Source organism: Bison bison, unplaced genomic scaffold (genome assembly GCF_000754665.1).
Source record: "Bison bison bison isolate TAMUID 2011002044 unplaced genomic scaffold, Bison_UMD1.0 scf7180017864331, whole genome shotgun sequence".
NCBI classification, from domain to species: domain Eukaryota; kingdom Metazoa; phylum Chordata; class Mammalia; order Artiodactyla; family Bovidae; genus Bison; species Bison bison.
This window is the reverse complement of record NW_011494903.1, coordinates 3,372,643-3,393,928: the sequence shown is the minus strand read 5'-3', so window position 1 is coordinate 3,393,928 and position 21,286 is coordinate 3,372,643. Positions and strand designations below refer to the sequence as shown.

At 41.6% G+C, this 21,286-nt stretch overlaps 1 protein-coding gene across 3 annotated transcripts in view; it reads right to left on the bottom strand.

Annotated features, from left to right (window-relative positions):
• The window catches only part of DAB2 (Dab, mitogen-responsive phosphoprotein, homolog 2 (Drosophila)), a 211,717-nt gene that overhangs the window by 41,924 nt on the left and 148,507 nt on the right, over positions 1 to 21,286 (bottom strand). Inside the window, exons 1-2 of one of the 3 annotated variants that reach the window (XM_010853734.1) lie at positions 18,117 to 18,623; positions 17,184 to 17,290 (exon numbers count right to left, since the gene is read on the bottom strand). The exons of 1 other annotated variant lie outside the window; for it this stretch is intronic. The gene's annotated coding sequence lies outside the window, so the exon portion shown is untranslated. Of the gene's footprint in view, positions 1 to 17,183; positions 17,291 to 18,116; positions 18,624 to 21,286 lie in introns of those variants that run through there. One more of the 3 variants, XM_010853733.1, reaches the window with a different exon arrangement.

The window sequence follows — 21,286 nt, the reverse complement described above, 5'->3', positions numbered from 1 at the left end:
CAATTAAATGAATTTAACTTAATAGTGGGAGTACTATATTGTCTAACAGTTGTGCTAAAAGCCTGTGTTTTCTAGTTCTCAGAGCTTTGGCTACAAATTGTAAGAAATTAAAACAACATTGTAAATTAAGTATATTTCAATAAAATTTTTTAAAAAAGAAATTGTGTTGAATATTTGTCTTTTGCATTAAGTTACCATTTATAACCTGCTTAGCACTCATAGTTGCCAAGTATCACCTCTTGGTCAAGCCTTGACTTTAAGGCAAACAATTGCTCAAAAATTTAATTTGCTATGGGAAGACTTTTCCAGAATAAGCTGATGAGATGGGAACTCTCCCTGCTCCCAGGCCTGTTGCATGTACACCATCCCTGTTGGTTTTCATTGCCTTCTTAAGATGACAAATCATGGGTGTGCCACACAGCTCTATAGATTGAGCGTGAGATGAGTTAGTAGACTAGGGCTAGTAGAGCTCCCCAGGTGGTGATAGTGGTAAAGAACCCACCTGCCAATGCAGGAGACGTAAGAGATGTGGCTTTGATCCCTGGGTCAGGAAGATTCCCTGGAGGAGGGCATAGTAACCCACTCCAATATTCTTGCCTAGAGAATACTATGGACAGAAGAGTGGGCTACAGTCCACAGGGCCGGAAAGAGTTGCACATGACTAAAGCGACATAATATGCATGCACGAACTAGTGGGCATGGTTCCTTATCACCAGCCACTTTGCTGGGCTTCTACTGAAACCTTCTGACCCATTATGAGATATCATATTTATATTCAACTACAAAAAGGTTTCTGATTAGTCTTCACAGTCAACATCAATGATTCACTGAGCAAGTGGCTTCATTAGCATTTAGAGCAATCTCATCTGTTATCTGAACAATTAATGACCTGTTGCAAAATTGTGTCTGCTAGGCAATTGACATTTAAATACTTAAGGAAATGGAGAAGGAAATGGCAACCCACTCCAGTATTCTTGCCTGGAGAATTTCATGGATAGAGGAGCCTGGCAGGCTAGAGTCCGTGGGATCCCAAGAGTCGGACATGACTTAGCTACTAAACCACCACCACCACTTAAGGAAAACATGAATGGATATAAGTGATTGGAAAGGGACTCCATTTGTAGCTTCTCTTTATGATCCTTATTATATATGGTCATTAAATAAAAGGAACTTTAGTTGGTCCTTAGAGTTGGTCTTTAGAGTCACTCCACAGTGGCATCTGCTATTTTCCAGTCTCATTATGTAGGCATTTTTAGCATGAGGGAATGCAATTAGATCATTTGTTTCCTTAGCTGAACTCTATAGCCCTGTGCAAAGACAAGTCTTTGAAAGCCACTATTAAGTTCCTAATCCAATCTTTATTAAAAAGACTCAATATTGTACACAAGGAGGTTAAGACAAGTTCTTTAAAAAAAGCAATGATCAAGCTTTTCTATAATCCAATGATGTCTGCTACTGCAGTAAAACTTGAAATTAGAAATATATTTATAGTTTTAATTTTTTCTTTTCCATATGGATAATTACAGGATATTGAATATAGTTCTGTGTGCTCTATAGTAGGACCTTGTTGTTTATCTATTTTATATATATTAGTTTGTAATATAGTTGTAATCTCTTTAAAAACCAGAATGTATAGAAGCATGTAGACAATGAGTTTCACCAAAGAAAACAGTGAGAAGAACAACAATAACATGCTTTCTTAGTCTCTCTAAGATAAGCAAAGTTTTACTTTTAAGATTAATTGTCAGCTCAGTTGGTAAAGAATCCACTTGCAATGTGGGAGACCCCGGTTCAATCCCTGGGTCAGGAAGATTCCCCTGGAGAAGGGAAAGGCTACCCACTCCAGTATTCTGGCCTGGAGAATTCCATGGACTGTATAGTTCATGCGGTTGCAAAGTGTTGGACATGACTGAGCGACTTTCACTTTCATTTTCATCACAAGTAGGATGTGAATAAAATATCTGGCCATTCTCTCCAGAGCTGAGGTTCTCTAACTGAAATTGCATTCTACATTTTCATCTCCAACTAAGAGATTCTCTTAAGAGTCAAATGCCACCCCTGTTGACTCTTAAGAGCGTTGTGCTTAGTCAGTGTGACTCCACAGATGGTAAATCATTGGCTACCCTAGATTTTGCTCTGAAGCCGTGCTACTAGAAAATTCAAAAGGCCTTCAAATATAAGCAGCTTTTTTTTTTTTGCTATTGTTAAAAGCATAAGGGTTTAGTGATTGATACCTGCTCAAAGCCATTACACTTTAGAGCCTGGAAACAAAGTTAACCCCTGAATGCCAGTGATTAGTGCCAACAAGGTAATAAATCTACATCCCTACTATGTGCCAGGCACTCTTCTAGCACTTGAGATACATCAGTGAGTGAAATAAAGATCTATTCCCTTATAGAGTTGTTTATTTATTAAATTTATTTATTTTTAATTGTAGGATAATTGCTTTACTCTGTTGTGTTGGTTTCTGCCATACATCTACATGAATCAGCCATAGGTATACATCTGTCCCCTCCCTCTTGAACCTCCCTCTCACCTCCCATCCCATCCCAGCCTTCTAGATTGTCGGAGTACTGTGCTGAGCTCCCTGAGTCATACAGCAAATTCCCACTGGCAATCTATCTTACATGTGGTAATGTAAGTTTCAGTGCTACTCTGTCAATTCTTCCCACCCTCTCCTTCCTGCTGCTGTGTACACAAGTCTGTTCTCTGTGTCGGAGTCTCCATTGCTGACCTGCAAATGGGTTATCAGTACCATCTTTCTAGATTCTATGTATATGCATTAATAATCCAATATTCGTTTTTCTTTTTTTGACTTACTTCACTCTGTATAATAGGTTCTAAGACCATCTACTTCATTAGAACTGACTCAAATTCATTCCTTTTTACCTTATGGGGTTTACACTCTAGCGTGGGAAACCCATAAATGGACTACGGGTTTCAGAAGCCGACAGGTGGTCTGGAAAAAGATAGCAGAGTAAAGTAGGTTGGGAGTTCAGGGTTGGGGATGGCTTTAATAGGTTTTTTAGAAACACAGAAGGAATACCATATTTTTCAGCATTAAATTTATTGAATATTTATTACTTGCCCGGTGTGAGGCTATGTATCTCTTATTTAGTCCTAGAAGAAAGTATTGTCATCTCTATTTGACAAGCGTGGATGCTGAAGTACAGAAGTCAATCAGCTCCCTGAAAGTCACATGCATCTAATATCTATGCTCTGAATTTCTTTGTTTTAGAACAATACAGGCAAAAAGAGAGGATTTTTGTAGCTCTTCTGATAGGTGGAATGAATGTTAGCCAGATAAGACATTTGGGAAAGAGGAAGTGATAGCAATGAGAAAAGGATATTTATGTCATCTTGGCTAGAATACTGGACCCGTGCTGGGTTATATTATGAAAAGAAGGTTGAAAAGTGGGTCAGACTGGATTAGAGTGGATTTACAGAACTCTCTTTTGTCTAGACAGTACTGAGAAGACTTGTAGATTTTGAGCAATGGTGTGGAGGTCGAGGTGGTGACAAGTCTGTGTATGGCATCAAAGAGCCAGATAGCTTTGTAGTAGGAGAGTTGCATGAACTTGCCATTTTGAGTGATTCAACACTGCCGGTTTCTTTCATTTACTTACGTGGCTAATCTTTTGGAAACAAAGCCTTTGAATTGAAAGGTTAAGGTCTGACAATGTTAAATGTCAGATTCAAGGTTATCCCATCTTACCAAGCTAAGATGCTTGGTGACCCTCAAACTTCAAATAAACAGTGTGTCCTAAAGATGGCTTAAAAAAAAAAGAGGGGGGGCAATATGTCTTACAACTTTCATTCTAAAACCTAAAAGAAGAATTCTCAAGTCAGTTTTATTACGTAAGTAAAGTGATATTTGCAATTTGAGCACCTGAAGGGACAACTTTTGTAAAAGGCAACTGTGAACTAAAGTAGTCATGTCATTAGAGCTCCTTGTTTAAAGCAGAATATATAGCATTCTCCCATCGTGTATATGTTTCTCTATAAAACCACTGAGAGACTAGAAGGATCAATACCAAGGAAATGCTGGCTAAAAAGACTGACAGTAGCGTGAGAGCCAGATTTCTGCTTCTAATAGATTTAGAATAGTGATATTAGGGTGACATGTGCCTTTCTGCATTTCTAAAATGAAATTCCTTAGAGAAGTGCTAATTTGTCATATAGCAATATTTAAAATGTAGGTAAATCTATAGTCTAACTTGGGCTAAAGACAGAACCATGAAGCTACTCTAGGATCAGTCACCTGAAATTAAACTCAAAAGCTAAAAGAACCTACAAATTGAACTTGAACATCTCTGGAAGCATGTGGACTGCTGCCCACAGCAAGCTTTCCATACTGTCTTCTTAGACTTCATTAACTGATGTTTACTTATCCAAAGGTGTTGAGGAAAGCTCCTGATACATTAAAGCAAATGAACAGTAAGTTTTGAATCAAATGCTCACTATGGCTTGACAAAAACTCCTAAGCTAGGATTTTTAAAGTTGGTCAGAGTATGGCCTAACGCCAATTTCCAGATTGGTTTCCTTAGATCCAGTGAGGTCTCTGTGGAGACCAAAGTCAGCATTTAAAAAGCCTACTGGATATCAAATATTTACCTGTAATATAGTTGCACACCCAAATTAAAACTCAGCTTCCTTGATTTGAGCAGAAATTGTGCTATGAAAGGGATAACCTTAATTATCCAGTACTGAGCCAAAGGTTTCATTTATTTTTCTCAATTTCTATTAGTTCTTTAGTAAATAGTTTGGTGGATGCTTTTAAAAGGAGAAACAGGAGAAGAATAAGAAGCTGTCCTTGGAGGAAATACCAGGTTGAGAACTATTCACCTCTATGATTATTATCAGCCAGTGATTGTGTTCATGGGGTCAGATAGATTTGAGGGCCATGATGACCATTCCAGTGGAAGAGGTTAAACCAAGGACTTGAAAGGACACACTATCTGTTAAATTTCAGTAACAGCTTGTTGGCCTTTCTCAGGCCCTGTGCTGATATAACTTAGAGGAACCTAGGGATATTGCTCATTATAAATAACCTTAAAATTAAAAAAAAAGACTTAAAACTATTTTGCTTATACCGAAGATAAGGCAAGCTGAAGCTCCCCATCTGCTCAATTTACAATAAATTCCAAATAATGTTGCAGATGAGTAGCTTGAGTCACTCATTCACCTGGTGAATGTTTATTGAACACCTGCTGTGTACTAAGCACTGTATTATGCTATATATACAGTGACAAAAATAGATACAGCTCTCAAGGGGCTTACAGTGTAGGCAGAGGAGAGAAAATAAGCATGTAAAATAAGCTGAGTATTTTAGATGAAATATTTCCAATTAGGCTATAAAGTTTCACTGCCATTAATAACGTTTAGTAAAAGAAGGTAAAATTAGACTACTTCAAGGAATTCTATAAATTGCTCGCTTTTAAATATTGACCATGGAAAGATTAAAATTTTGTCTAAGAGCATAATTTTCCTTTTCAAGACAGTTTAAAATGATGGCATTTACTTAAAACATTAATTAGACGGGGGATATTTACATTGAATATTTGGGAGTATTCTATAACAATATTGGGCTTTCTTGGTGGCTTGGATAGCAATGCAGGAGACCCAAGTTCAATCCCTGGGACAAGAAGATCAGCTGAAAGAAAAGAATGGCTACCCACTCCAGTATTCTAGCCTAGAGAATTCCAAGGACAGAGGAGCAGAGTCGGGACACAACTGAGCAACTAACACTTTTCACTGTAATAATATTGCAATCTGGAAGACAATATTGCATCTCTGTGACAGAGCCAGTGGGAAGAAAAAAATCTTGTGATATGTTAGATCATTAAGGACTGTCAACAACGTTTCCTGCAAAGTATCTTAAAACTAGAGCCCTGAATCAATGCTGTTTTCATAAACATGGGAAAGAAACACCATGCTCCTTTGACAGCAGTTTTGTCACTTCAGGAGCACAAGCAATTCAGAGATGACACAAACCACTATGTTCTAGAACCAAAAAGAGTCTGTGGCACTCTTAATTACAAGGTTTTTCTAAGAGTACAACAATGTCACTTTCAGATCAGGCCAAACAACTGAACTGTGGATGTAAATGAATCAATATTTTGAAAATATAACCATGGGTCCCTACTGGTATCTTTGGTTCTTTTAAAGAGCACCACTTCGTTTACAAAAGCATTAGCAAGAGAATATTAGGTAACATTTTGCTAAGGTCAGCCTTCATCAAGAAAATGGCTTTAGTATGACTCAAGGAATTCAAACCAGGGCTTGGTGACAACCTAGAGAAGTGAAAAGGGGAGGGAAGCGAGAGGGCTGTTCAAGTGGGAGGGGACATGGATAAACCTACAGCTGATTCATGTTGATGTTTGGTAGAAATGAACACAATACTGTAAAGCAATTATTCTTCAATTAAAAGTAAATAATTTTTTTTTTTTAAAGGAAAATGGCTTACCATCACCCCGAATAGCAAGGCCCTCAACAAGTGCTGGCTGCATGAAATACAAGAATCTGGATCCTAAAGCAGTGCACACTGCATCCACTGTTTCTATTATAGTATTACAGAGTTCTCATATGGAAAGCTGAACATTTGTGTCTCTACACACTATCTGGAAACGGAAGCACAGATTTTCTTTTCTTCATGGATATACCTAAAAGATCCACAATGAAGTTAAGATTGTATCTTAGACTGTTCACATATCTACTGAATGTGGCACACTTCTGGCCCTCTATTTTCCATAACTGCTCTTCATTTTCATCCCTCCTCCTCTCCACCAAAAGTGAATTTGTTTTTACTTACTTCTGGCATTCCTTCCCCATCCTCCCTCATCACCATCCTGAATTCCTGCTTCCAAAAAAGCTGTACTCCCTTGTGGCACATACCTTGCTCCTCAAAATTAGCCAACTCTTAACACAGTGCTATTTTGATATTTTTTAATAAAAAAAAATGGACTGTTTTTCCAGTAGTCATGTATAGCTGTGAGAGTTGGACCATAAGAAACCTGAGCATCAAAGGATTGATGCTTTTGAAATGTGGTGTTAGAGAAGACTCTTTCAAGTCCCTTGGACTGTAAGGAGATCAAACCGGTCAATCCTAAAGGAAATCAGTCCTGAATATTCATCGAAAGGACTGATGCTGAAACTGAAACTCCAATACTTTGGCCACCTGATGCGAAGAACTGACTCATTAGAAAAGACCCTGATGCTGAAAAAGATTGAAAGTGGGAGGAGAAGGGGAAAACAGAGGATGAGATGGTTAGATGGCATCACCGACTCAATGGACATGAGTTTGAGCAGGTTCCAGAAGTTGATGATGGACAGGAAAGCCTGGCATGCTGCATTCCATGGGGTTGCAAAGAGTCAGACATGATTGAGCGACTGAACTGAACTGAACTGATACACGCAGTACAGGTATTTCATAATAGTAGAATATTTGAAGTAAAGAAGCTCTTCTTGGGGTGAATTCTACCTTTCATCTTCTCAAAAGGATGCAATGAGAATCTAAATTGTAAGAGACTTTAGTTGTCCCTGACCTATTTTCATGGTTGAATTCTTGTAGTGGTGCCCTATCAGACCTCAGGGTTTCCTGATTTTATATTAATCAGGCATCAGTGTTCAGTCCCTCCATTCAAAGTCAACCTGAGATTCAAAGCCTTGCATAATTAGAATGCACACTAAATACATACATAGACACCTGTTCCCTGGAGAGGCTGATCACTTCTGTTTACCATGGACACACACACAATACCTTCTCTTATTATCTCCCTAGGCTGTAGCATTTGCTGCCTTACCTACTTGTATTCCTACCCATCATTCAAAGTCCATCCAAGATGTGTCTATTATGTGCAAAATAGATAACTAGTGGGAAGCTGCTATATAATACAGGGAGCCCAGCTTGGCACTGTGATGACTTAGAGGGATGGGATGGCGTTGGGGTTGGAGGGAGGCTCAGAGGAAGGGGCTGTTTGTTGTTCAGTCGATAAGTCCTGTTTGACTCTTTGCAACCCCATGAACTGCAGCACAACAGGCTTCCCCATCCTTCACTATCTCCCAGAGTTTGCTCAAATTCATGTCCATTGAATCGGTAATTCTATCTAACCATCTCACCCTCTGCTACTCCCAAAAAGCAGAGACATCACTTTGCCGATAAAGGTCAGTATAGTCAAAGCTATGGTTTTTCCAGTAATCATGTACAGATGTGAGAGTTAGACCATAATGAAGGTTAAGCACTGAAGAATTGATGCTTTTGAACTATGGAGCTGGAGAAGACTCTTGAGAGTTCCTTAGACTGCAAGGAGATCAAATCAGTCAATCCTAAAGGAAATCAACCCTGAATAATCATTGGGAAGACTGATGCTGAAGCTGAAGATTCAATACTTTGACCACCTGACGCAAACAACCAACTCACTAGAAAAGAAGAAGAGGGTGTAAGTATATGTGTGTATATATATATATAAATATATAATTATGACTGATTCATGTTGTATAGCAGAAACCAATACAACATTGTAAAACAATTATCCTCCAATTAAAAAATAACAACAAAAAAGAAATATTGTCTGAGGTCTTCACTGATCTCTCATTAGCCCTACCATTTCTCTACACTTGACCTATTGTTGCCCTCTGATCCATGTAGAAATCTTCCCCTAATTCAATGAAATGTTGAGGTCAGGGAATTATTTATCCTACTTTTCTAGCCCCACCCCCATCCCACTCAATATGCCAGCAAATTTGGAAAACTCAGAAGTGGCCACAGGACTGGAAAAGGTCAGTTTTCATTCCAATCCCAAAGAAAGGCAATGCCAAAGGATACTCAAACTACTGGACAATTGCACTCATCTCACACGCTAGTAAAGTAATGCTGAAAATTCTCCAAGCCAGGCTTCAGCAATATGTGAACTGTGAACTTCCTGATGTTCAAGCTGGTTTTAGAAAAGGCAGAGGAACCAGAGATCAAATTGCCAACATCCACTGGATCATTGAAAAAGCAAGAGAGTTGCAGAAAAACATCTATTTCTGCTTTATTGACTATGCCAAAGCCTTTGACTGTGTGGATCACAATAAACTGTGGAAAATTCTGAAAGAGATGGGAATACCAGACCACCTGACCTGCCTCCTAAGAAATCTGTATGCAAGTCAGGAACTAAGAGTTAGAACTGGACATGGAACAACAGACTAGTTCCAAATAGGAAAAGGAATCTGTCAAGGCTGTATATTGTCATCCTGCTTATTTAACTTATATGCAGAGAACATCATGACAAATGCTGCGCTGGAAGAATCACAAGCTGGAATCAAGATTGCCAGGAGGAATATCAATAACCTCAGATATGCAGATGACACCACCCTTATGGCAGAAAGTGAAGAAGAACTAAAGAGCCTATTGATGAAAGTGAAAGAGGAGAGTGAAAAAGTTGGCTTAAAGCTCAACATTTAGAAAACTAAGGTCATGGCATCTGGTCCCATCACTTCATGGCAAATAGATGGGGAAACAGTGGAAACAGTGGCTGACTTTATTTTTCTGGGCTCCAAAATCACTGCAGGTGGCTATTGCAGCCATGAAATTAAAAGACGCTTACTCCTTGGAAAGAAAGTTATGACTAACCTAGATAGCATATTCACAAACAGAGACATTACTTTGCCAACAAAGGTCCGTCTAGTCAAGGCTATGGTTTTTCCAGTGGTCATGTATGGATGTGAGAGTTGGACTATAAAGAAAGCTGAGTGCCAAAGAATTGATGCTTTTGAACTGTGGTGTTCGAGAAGACTCTTAAGAGTCCTTTGGACTGCAAGGAGACCCAATCAGTCTGTCCTAAAGGAGATCAGTCCTGGGTTTTCACTGGTAGGACTGATTTTGAAGCTGAAACTCCAGTACTTTGGCCACCTGATGTGAAGAGTTGACTCAGTGGAAAAGACCCTGATGCTGGGAAAGATTGAGGGTAGGAGGAGAAGGGGATGACAGAGGATGAGATGGTTGGATGGCATCATCGACTAGATGGACATGGGTTTGGGTGGACTCTGGGAATTGGTGATGGACAGGGAGGCCTGGCGTGCTGCGGCTTATGGGGTTGCAAAGAGTCAGACACGACTGAGCGACTGAACTGAACTGACTCCCACCCTTGCCCCTCCACCCCCAGTCTGGTAAACAGTAGTGCCCTTAAAACATTAGGGGTAATACAAGGTTCCATTTGATCCTTAATATTAAAATCTTTACTTTTCTGATTTTTCATGAAATACAGGTTTTTCTTCAACAGCTGAGCAATCACCACTCAAACTCTTACTGCCAAGATAGCTAGGTTAATTGATCTGAGTCAGCATTTTGTTCTCCTGATTTAATAAAGGGATCCACTGCTTAGCAGATAAAGATCTAAGTTCTTGCCCTGACATCCAAAGCTCAGTGCAATACAGCTCTTGTGTTCAAATCTATCACCTCTGACCTCTCTACCATTTTGTACTTTCTGTTGTTCAGACTGGCCAGTCAGTATTCTTTGGGCAGACATCTGCATGATATATTTATGAGCTTCTGCCTAGAACGCATTTTTCTTCCTCGCTTTGCTGATCTGACTTCCACCATTCATTTAAAGACCAAGTCCATCATCACATGAGTCCTTTTCTTTCTCTGGACTCTACTGTATACCATTTAATTATAATAAAACAATATATTACTTGAGTGGTTGTCATTTTCTTTAAATTTCTTGTAGGAAGCAATTGTTGACAGTTATATGTTCCCTAGTGGGTGTTACCATTTAGATGCTAACTTTAAAGTTACCATTTAAAGTTACCACTAGAAAGTAGATATAAATACTTTTATCCAAATTTCAATTACAATCAACAAAAATTTCAGACCAGCTGACAAATCAAAACCCCCAAGAACAAGTTATCAGGCAGCCAAGCAAATATCTATGCATCAATATATCCTTCAGAAGACAGGTTGGACATTAAATAAAACTATCATTTCAATTCAAGTACATGAACACTTCTGAAAAGTTTCAGCTAACAGCCAAACCTTGGTCCAGGGAGCAATCAATATTAAATCTCCATACTGTCAACCACCTATGGCCAAAAAAGCCTGTTCGATCAGTTACATATTTGTTTTCTACTTTGAAGCTGGGGTTTTATTTAAGATGTCTGACTTCAGAGGCAAAGGTTTAAAAAAGAAATCCCAAAATGAAACTCCAAAATCATACCACCACCACTCAATGCTGATGTAGTAAAGCACAGCTGATATTTTCTTTGAAGGGAGATTTGAGCACCTACTATTTGTACCATTCCAATTTCTGATCCTTTGGTCTACAAGTTAAGTTATATGTTTCCCATCAGGATTAACGTTGTGTCCCAAAGACAGACTGGTTCAGCAATCTTCACAGGACTATGTGAACCCTCTGACAAATATTCACACACATGTGGCTTATTTCTGCTGCACTAAATGGTGACAAAGAGCGTGTTAGAATCTGCACTACATATTATAGAAGATTAGAACAGGTCTTGTTCCCTTAATAGGACACTTAAAATATGAAGAATAAGTGAGGTCACTGGGTGAAATGTTTATCAATAGAACAAGGAGGGCAGTTGCACCCAGCACAGATCCATTAAGGAAGTTATTCTTCACTTTCCAGTTCTTTGGGCATAGATTAATGTTAACCTCAGGAGGACGCAACTGCCCTGCCTAGAGAACATTTGAGAGGTGCCTTAAGAGTTAACATCTGTATGCCTGGACTGGTCTACGAAGCGTTGCCACATTTTCTTGTTTGATCCTCACGTTTAATAGTTTCACGGTATGTAAGAAAGATGGGCTTCTCGTTTGCAGCCCGAATCCATTCATCTCTAGATTTCAGTTTGCTTAAAGACCACAAACAATGAAAACAGGACCATTTGTATCAGCTTAGTTACTATGGACACAGTCATTTGTGGTTCAGAGCCCAGGTTCTTAACCACTAACTTCTGCTGCCTCTTCAGAGTTCCAGTTCTCTCCTACATCACACCCTTGTATCTTTCAATCTAAGAAGTGACCTCTGCTAAACACCAGTCTCTCTGATTAACACCGGTCACTCTTAGGACTGTTGTGCAAGGTGAGTGAAGCGACTCAGGGTCAGAGACATTGAGTATCATGCCTAAGAAGCAGCCATGCTGTCATTCCACTGCAGGACTAGAGTCTACTCTCTTTCCTTCATGTAACTCAAACTTTCTTCTAGATTCCTACTCACTGGGAGGTCTTCCATTGCTAGCCTAGCCACATACTTCACATAAAGGTATTTACTAAGTATTTTGATAAACATCAAGATTTTAATCATAAAGATTCATGCTTTCATCCTGACTCTACCACTTTACCGGAATGACCTTGGGCAGGCTGATATCTATTGATCACACTGGAGCAAAGAAATGGATATATTGTTTCTACCTTAAGTTATTTAAAGTGAAAGTCAGATGGGAGAAGAACGGTACTGCATTAACCATAAAGCACTATAAAAACCAAATGCAACAGATTCATTTACCATGATGGAGAGGCGTTCATCTGTACTCTGGGCATGGCATGAAAAAACAAAATAAAACGTTTTATAGGTTAGAGAAAACCATCTGGCTCAAGAAGAATGATGTAGTTTACTGAAGTCTTTTTTTAAAAAGAAGTAACTGGGACAGTTTTCTAATAAATGGAGATTAATGATGTTCCTTTAAAACCCCAGAAGAGGGAAAAGAATTTGGAAGTGAGGTGGTAATATAGAACTAAAGAGTAGATCGGTTTTCCTAGAATCAAAAAAGCAGTACTTGAGATAGTGGGAAAAAAATCAGGATCTGTGCTTTTTCATCTTTTTAAGATTCAGTTAAACTGAGCTCCGCTTAAATGCTTTGCTTTATTATTTCCATGATTGTAGGAATTCAGTTACTTTGTTATGCTTTCCATTGAACAACTGAGTTATGAAAGTTTCTCTTAGATCATGTGAAGGGTTTGTTGGAATACAGCTGGATGGACCCTACTGCTCATATTTGGTTTCGTGGGTCTGGGATAGGAACCAAGAATTTGCATTTCCAGCAAGTTGCCAAGTGATGCTGATGTAGCTGATCTGGGGACTACACTCTGAGAGTTAGTCTGAGATGAGTTCTTTCTATCTGTGAACTACACACTCTAGCTAAGTGTCCAACACTGAAAGAATGAATGAATTTAACTGTTAAATGAGAACTTCTAGCAGTTTACCTGTCACACAAAGATCTGTTTCAGAGTAACACATTGCTAGAGAGAAATGGGGTCACTTTTTAGCCAGAGGAAACATTCAATCATAAATTCCTTGCCCAAATCTCTTCCAGGTTGGAGAATGTTTCAAACCCAGCTTTTCCAGTATTTTTACTTTCAACCCAGCAGCTCCTTCTCCTTTGTGGTTACCTAAATATCTAAGAGACAGCCTTTATGCATTCTGCCTCCTGGTAACTTCCCTGCAGCTGAACATTCACTCCCGCTGCTCTGTTGACACAAAGTTCTTACCAGTTTGAAGAAGTTAAAGGTCACTTGCCTCTAGCTATCCCAGAGGCTAAGTTATAACTTAGAGCAGCAGAGAGACACTGCCGGGCTGCTTCTACCTTGAGGCAGCAGCTTTTATGTTCCTGAAATTTTATAAGTCTTAATGTTTTTTCTTTACTGTGATGATGTAAGTATGAGCTGGAGTTGGACAATTAGGAGTAAAGTTTTGGATTAAAATAAGTTTAGAAGGGAAAGATGAGGTAGGTAGAGAGGACATTCCATCTCACTTAAGAAAAAAAAGTAACTTCCATTTTTAGACCAGGAAGCAATTTGTTCAGATTTTGCTTACCCTAAGGTAGCAGGCTTCCTTCCAAGGTAGGAAAAAGATTTGGGAAGGGGAGTAACCATGGCAACCTGCCCAGCTCTATGGGCAAGGACAGCATGGGGCCCTAGGTACTTAGAAGGCTTTTTATTTCTAGTCTAGTTCCTCAGTTTAGTACAGGGGTCCCTCCCTTCCCCCTTCCTTCTACTCCAATGCTGACTTCTTAGGGAAGGACTGCTCCCCCTCTGTAGGGAGTCTGGGGGTGGGGGGAAAGACTGAAATGAGACCAGAGATCAGCTTGACCAAACCAAACTGCAAGCTCCAGGCAGAGAACAGAGAGTAACTCCCAGTTGGTTTAGTGTAAGCACAGCAAATTCCCTGGCTTTGTTCATATGAAGAGCTTAAGGGATTAACATTTTTCAGGTAGATGGGTGGTGTCCAACTTTGACAAAGATATTCCGCATTCTGCCTATAATTTTCACTAAAGATATGTAATTCAGCAGTTCAGGAGGCAAAATGAAAACAAAACAACGGAGTATAGGAGTCTAAGCATATTAGATTAACAGTCTTCCCAGCAAAACTGTGGGTAGGTATTATTCTCTTTGGATAAGAAAGCTTAAGTACAGAGAAGTGATGCAATTTGTTGAAGGTCACACAGGCAGCAGTGCAGTCCCTGGGATTTGAACTGAGGCCACAGGACTGCAGAACCCACTTGCTCACCACCACTCCCTGGCTTAGCTAGGTGGGAGGCAGAAACGGCCTGTGGGCCAGCGCTTTGTGTTCACTCTCAGCATATTTGTTCCCCTCACAGGAAATCAGTGTGTTCTTTGTAGAAGAAGGGGACTCCAAGGCCTGCTTTCCTTCTGAGTCACAGGATTAATCCCGTCAGGATACATAACCATGAGTTAGGTTTCCCTTAAATACAGAGATCTGGGGTTACAGCTATTTCAGCTAAATGTGATTTTGGCCAACCTCTGTGCAATTCAGTGGCACGGCTTCAACTTTAGAATTACACAGCAGCACCAGAGAATTTTTAGATATCACATCCTGTTCCTCAGGTGTTTCATACTGCCAGTCCTCATCCTGGTTCTGCTTGGAGGGCACGTGCATGCTCAGTCATGTCCAACTCTTGCGACCCCATGGACTGTAGCCTTCCAGGCTCCTCTTGTCCATGGAATTCTCCAGGCAAGAATACTGGAGTGGGTTGCCATTTCCTACTGCAAGGATCTTCCCAACCCAGGGATCGAAACTGTGTCTCCTGCATTGGCATGTAGATTCTTTAGCACTGAGCCACCAGGGAAGCCCCTGGAGAGTAGAGAGCCCTAGAAAGTGAAAGAAAGAAAGTGAAGTCGTTCAGTCGTGTCCGACTCTTTGCAACCCTGTGGACTGTAGCCTACCAGGCTGCTCCATCCATGGGATTCTCCAGGCAAGAATACTGGAGGGGGTTGCCATTTCCTTCTCCAGGGGATCTTCCCGACCCAGGGATCAAACCCCGGTCTCCCGCATTTCAGGTAGACGCTTTACCCTCTGAGCCACCTTCCTGGGCCCTAGAGAGCCCTAGGCGTTTGGTCAAATACCAAAACTTCCTCAACCAGTCCACTTTCAAGTCTTTTCTCCTTAGGGCAACTTAGCACCCTGGAGCTCTGTCTTTGGTAGCCTTTTTAAATATCTAAGTATCTTAGATTTGTCTTTAAGAAAAACACTGATTAAATCCTCAAGTTAGGAAAGACTGAGGAAGGGAAACATATGGAACCTTCAAAACTATGGCTTCCCTGGTGGGCTTCCCTGGTGGTCCAGTGGTTAAGAATCCGCCTACCAATGCAGGGGACACAGGTTCAATCCTTGGTCTGGGAAGATCCCACATGCCACAGAGCAATTAACCCCACGTGCTACAACTAACTGAGCCCACACTCTAGAGTCCCCGTTCCACAAGAGAAGCCACTGCAATGAGAAGCCAACACACCACAAAGAGTAAGTAGCCTCCATTCTTCGAAACTAGAGAAAGCCTGCACACAGCAACAAACATAATGCAGCCAGAAAAAAACAACTACCTAGGTGAAAAATATCTGCGGTAGCTAGTGTAGGTTTACAGACATATGAGGGTAGGATGAGAAATAAAACAGCACTTACTGGCTCTACCACCAAGAGTCCACGTCTCCACAAAGCCTCCTACTGACCAGGAGCCATGACCGAGGCTTCGGTCTTCCTCTCTGTAAATCCTCAGGTAACAGAGGCATGGCTGAGCAGGAAAATAAAGGTCACCCCAACCACCTGGACAGCTGCTTCCTGGGGTCCCTTCATGCCAACAAGCGTCTCAAAAGCAATTCTGTTCAACCCAAACAGGGTGGTTGAAAGTCATTCGACCTTTCAGGCAAAGCAAGGAGCAAGCCTAAGGCACAGGAATTTGGACGTTTAGTTGAATCCACAACTATAAAAAGTCTAGAGTGGAAACGCAGATCCTAATTTCTGCCCTTAATAATGAGGCAAGGCCTTGAATAAGCAATGGGACCTCCCTTCCATCTCTCACATCCTCAGGAGAAAATCAGCTTGTGTCTAAGACCACCAGAATGGCAGCTACCTATGTGTCAGAGCTGAAAGCTGGGAGACAGTCCTCTATCTTCTATTTTAAAATGGAGGAGGGTAGAGCTTGAGAAGGACTGATTTCTAGGGCATCCATTTGGATAAGAAGGAAGAGAGCTGGGAGTGGGAAGGGAAGGGAAAATGAAGTTATTCATCATCAACAGGAGAAAGAATCCAAGTCTGCCTTAGGAGGAGACTGACGAGGGATTTAGAAGTAATCTGTCCCAGAAATACACACTGGAAAGAAATCCCCCAGGCCTCCTTTGTGCTTTTCCGACAAGATTGCACATTGTATTAGGTGTAGCCACATACCTAGCACTTCAACCAAAAGAGGTGAATTCTCATGGCAACAAACTTTCTTACAGTGTCATGGAGGCCCATCTCCCCTCAAAGAAGAGACAGAACCTGGTGAGAGGTAGGGTGGGCACCTGCCCCGGAGAAGAGTAGCCTAATCAAGGTCTGGCTGCTGGTTTAAGAAGCCAGGTGGAGGTGACCCAGAGCAAGGGAGACAAGCCTTTCGGTAGCTGTCAAGCTCCCCCGTTCCCAGTAGTTTTTCCCTCACCAGTAGCCAGGAGATGCTCCTGTGTGGGGAGCCAACCTCAAGCCTGCAGGAAGATCAATTAAAATCCCATCAAAGCCATTTCGAGAGCCTTATTGGACATCTCGAAGGCATTTTTTTTGCAGCTGCTTTCTTTTCCTCAGACATTCCTTCTATTTGAGTTACTTCTGTCTCACCTCCTTCTACCCCACTCCCCTGCTTTGTCTGATTAGAGCCAGAAATTTTTTCATTAAGTCACTTCATAGTGCAATAACAACATTTACTATTCATGAAGTCGCCCCTCCAGAATTTTTAAGTCTTTCCATGTGTCTGGAAGCTGATTTCTGCTCTTCTCGTTTTACAGAGTGCCTCTCTTCCTTCCAAACACAAACTAAAAAAAAAAAAAAAAAAAGAGGATAAGGTGGGGGTGGAGATAACATCCAGATTCTTTAAGCATTTTTATTTAATCCAGTTAGATTTCCCTTTGGACTCAAAGGGCTCCCTGCTAAAACTGACTGCGGACCTGAATTCCTTGCTAAGAATTAAGTCAAGAGGGAAGGACGGCAGGAACAAATAACACAGTCAGTTCCATGCTATGAAACCGGCTATGCTGACTGGGGCTCCACGGTGTTAACCCATTCATTCTTTTCCCCCCTTCCTAAAATTCATCCTTGATCTTCCTAGATTACAGCAAGCAGGCAAACACCTTTTAAATCCCCGGAGGATTTCAAACAAGTTTGTTCAGTCTCTTGGGCAGATACTTTCTTAAGAATGCGGGTGTAAGACAAAGTTCATATTTGAACGCCACACGTTGTCAGTCACTGGGAAAAAGCTTCTCGTGGGTACAAACCAGGTCCCCAGCCTTTGTCACACGGCAAAAATAAACACTCTTGGAGGAGTTAATTAGGCGGTCAGCAGCCACACCAGTAGGGCTTTTGAACAAGCAGACAGACAGACACACACACACACAAGGGAGGCGCTTGTTACATGTCACTAGCTGGACATCTGGAGTCCGACCCCAAAGGTAAAGGCTTTCCGTGGAAGCATTCCTCGGATGTCAGGCCACAAAAGCGCCCGTCTGGCCAAGTACGCCGCCGTCTTCTTAATAAGACGCCCCAACAGTCCCAGTTTTGCATCCCAAGAGGGGAAAAGAGCACAGGAGGGAGGGAGGTCGCCAAAAATGGGGCCAAAGGGAAGAAGGAACCAGAGATACTCACAGTCTAGCTAGCGCCTCTGCGATGCGAGCATGACTCCTCGGTGCCCGAGCCTCCTGGCTGCCGCGCTGCCCACACGGCTGCCGCGCTTAAATAGCCGCCGGCCGGGAGCCTCGGAGCCGCGGGCCACTCCCGGCGAGATATGGTTCTAATCAGATGCTGGCAGCTTTGGACTCCCCAGGAATGCGCCGGGATGTTTTTGCTGCCTGGGTTGGGTAACTCCCCCTCAACGTGTCTGCTGAGTCTTCCAAACTTAACTGTTTATTAACTCGAGCTGGGGCCGCGCAAAGTAGCCGGCTCCGGGGAGCCGGGAGCCCCACCAGCGGGGGGCGATCGCCCCGAGCCCAGCTAAGGGGAGGAGTAGGGAGTCGGGGCGCCGTCCGCAGCCCAGGCTCGCGGGGCTGAGGCAAGGGACCGGGGAGAGTGCGCTTAAGGACAGGAAAGGGAAACCCCGCAGGAAAGGGGTGGGACCCAGCGACCTTCATCTCAAAAATTCCTTCTCTGGACTGCCGCTTCCAGTGATGTGGCGTCCCAAGTCATCTGAACCCGATGGGGCCCTTGGAACAAAGGGCTGCCTTTACTCCTGACTTTCCTGGCTAGAGGCAGTGGATGCTAGCTCAGAATCTGCTGTCTCTACAGTTGCACGTGTGATCGCACTCCCACCCCGGTTAAAGGAATTCATGTCTCTTTCAGGGCAGATGTGGGTAATCTGTGTGTATATGTAAATTGGTGGGTAATCTGTGTGTATATGTAAAATACACTGCATTTATGTGTGAAATATAATCCTGTATATACACATAAAACAATACTCTATGAAATTGATACAAACAAAAATGTGCAGGTCTATATAACTTATCTAAGTAAGCTATATATTTGATGTAAACAGATTATTTACTGGCTTCCCCCGCAGAATGGGCATCCCTGTGTAGACATTTAATATGACTTTATCTGATTTCCATAGTGTTTCCTATACCTCTAAGAAAAATCTGAAATATGAGAAATAAAATATTTGAAAAAGGACTTCCCTGGCGGTCCAATAGTTAAGACTCCACTTTGAGTGCAGGGGTCACAGGTTAGATTCCTGGTGGGGGAACTAAGGTCTCACAAGCCTCCTGGCTTGGCCAAAAGAAAGAAAGAAAAAAAAAAGAATAAAAACACTGAAAATATTGATATGCAATACTCAGCAGTAGAAGGCATTCCATAGTTGTAACTTAGTGGACCTTAACAAGCTGGGGATTCATCTTTTCCATATTTTAAAATCATGAACAATTGTAAAACATCCCCAGAAGCTTTGCTGCTTTTTAAGAATTATGAAATTATCCTTGTGAAAATGTGTCTGTTTCCTTCCTTTTTTTAAAAGTCTGAGACAGTGTTTGGCATGCGTGCTCAGTTGTGTACAATTCTTTGCAACCCCGTGGACTGTAGCCCACCATGCTTCTCTGTCCATGGGATTCTCCAGGCAAGAATACTGGAGTTGGTTGACATTTCCTTCTCCAGGGGATCGTCCCCACCCAGGGACTGAACCGATGTCTCTTGCATCTCCTGCATTGGCAGGAAGACTCTTTACCACTGGCGCCTCCAGTGTGTAGTAAATGTGAAAATACTAAACTGTGACTTGGATGGGAGGGGGTAATTGATTTTATTGAGTAAGCAACACACACTGGATTTGCATTTTATCTCTGGAAACTGGGGGCTCAAATCGGGCTCCTGGGACACCAAGAATGTATTTTGTGGTTCCAGCTTAGCCCCGACTGCAAAGCCACTGTGTAATTTGGGACAAATCAGTATGAGTGACAGTCCCTGCTCTCAAGTAGCTCAGATTTGGAACAGCCCAGGAGCTAGGGGTGCAGAGCAGCAAAACCCGGTAACAATGAGAACACTACCTCTCTGGACCTTCACTGTTTCTGCCACCTGTCTCACCCCCTCACATCTGGGGAGATAGGGGAAGGGAGGGTGGTGCTGACAGCTTTCAATATTCCTCTGAGGTAATTTACTATTATTAAGAAAATGATTTTGTGTGAATGACAAGAGGTATATAAAATTCAGTCTTGGGACTATTATAACTTTTATGCAGAGAACTTTAATTCTTGTATATCTTAGGACCTGGTGCTTTATTTCTAAGATCCAGGAGTGCAGAAGGTTGGTTTCATTTCCCAAAGCTAAGTAGTTAGAAAAATGACAGCTGATTTCAGGCACATACAGGCTTTGATAATTTGAGGGGGGAAAAAAAGGTTCTCTCTTTTAACCTCACTATGTAACACTTTCTCAGAAGTGACCACCCGCATCTATTTTTTCTTTTTAATTGAAAGACTGTCATCAAGAAATGTTGACTTATGTTTGCTCTATTCCACCAAATGGAAGGGATTTGTCTAAGAGGCCAGAGAAAATGATTTCATCTGCCATGAGTTGCAGTTTCAAGAGAAGATTTTGATGAAAACACTTCGTTTTTGAGCAATGGGCTCATACATACAGCTTCAAGTGGACAGCTCTGTCATTTCATACAGAAATCTTGAGTCGACAGTAGAGAGCTCTGATTTGATTTGAAGTGTGTTTTTATATTTCTAGGGCTCTGATATTGCTTCTGGCAGTAATTCACTGTCCTTCTCACATTAAGAAAGAAAGAAAAAAAGAGAGAAGAATGAAAATAAACATAACCCTTTTTATCCCTGGTAGGACAGGGTACCCTGTCCCATGGAAGCTGTTGGCTTTTCAGTGGATCTAAAATGAACACGCTCGCAGCTGGAGAATCACACCCAAGCCCACCCAGATGGTAACCCTGCCTAAACCGTGGTCTTTTCTTATCATTCCTGAAATGAATGTTTGGAAAATTAAGGTGAGGAAACTTGAGTGCAGTGCTTGAAAAGCTATGGTCCTTGCATGACTCTCCTTGCACAAAAGCTGCTTGGGAGGGAGAAGGAAGAAAAAAAAAAAAAAAACCCTAAACTGACGACGGTTCCCAGCTGAGGAAAGGGGTAGTTAATCTCGTGATGGCTTGCTGAAGAATGCATGGTTTATTATTAAAGTAATCTCTTAAGATTTTCCTGGAATGTGCTTCCACAGCAACTCTGCCCGTGTGAGCTCTCCTATGTGTATGTCTTTTCTTCCATAATTAAGCTGGCTTTTTCCCCCTTCAGCTCGCAGACCTAAGGCTTTCTTTCTTCTTGCTCCTGGCC